This window comes from Dendrobium catenatum, unplaced genomic scaffold (assembly GCF_001605985.2).
Source record: "Dendrobium catenatum unplaced genomic scaffold, ASM160598v2 original_scaffold_247200, whole genome shotgun sequence".
Taxonomy (NCBI): Eukaryota; Viridiplantae; Streptophyta; class Magnoliopsida; order Asparagales; family Orchidaceae; genus Dendrobium; species Dendrobium catenatum.
Genome location: NW_021565606.1, coordinates 1 through 480, shown reverse-complemented (window position 1 = coordinate 480; position 480 = coordinate 1). Strand labels below are relative to the sequence as shown.

At 36.5% G+C, this 480-nt stretch overlaps 1 long non-coding RNA gene across 1 annotated transcript; it reads right to left on the bottom strand.

The window, feature by feature from the left end:
• Positions 1-30: 30 nt before the first annotated feature.
• On the bottom strand, positions 31-480 carry LOC114579000. The gene is made up of 3 exons (XR_003699885.1): positions 396-480; positions 196-295; positions 31-97 (listed from the first exon to the last, which is right to left on the bottom strand). It is a non-coding gene; the product is annotated as an uncharacterized LOC114579000 (long non-coding RNA).

The following is a 480-nucleotide window of genomic DNA, read 5'->3' as shown; positions in this document are numbered from 1 at the left end:
TCAAATTAATGTAGATTGATAATTACTAACCTAAAAGCTTTTACACCCTCTTTAAGAACAGGATCTTCCAGAATATTTCTAGAACTTATGGGAACTCCTGCAATAACATGCAAAAAGACAGAATATAACTCCCAAACATATGCAACTGAGCTAGAAATTAATTGCTGCTCATATATGGGTTCAATGCAGGTTTACTGTATTGCTGCAGAACTTTGATAGCCAATGCACTGAATCCACAGCGAGGAGCATCAGGAACACCCTTCATATAAATCATCACTGGATTTATCTTAACATCCTATTAAAAACACCCATTCAATAGCCATTGGCAGAAAGTAGGAGAGTTAAAAGGATCAAGCCTAAACATGAATACTTAAAATTGCTTAAGATTCAATCACCTGTTGAACAACATCCTGCACAGAGATTCCAGAGCCTTCCAGTTTATTGGTCGAACGAAAATCTTCATGTGTATCTGAATCACCA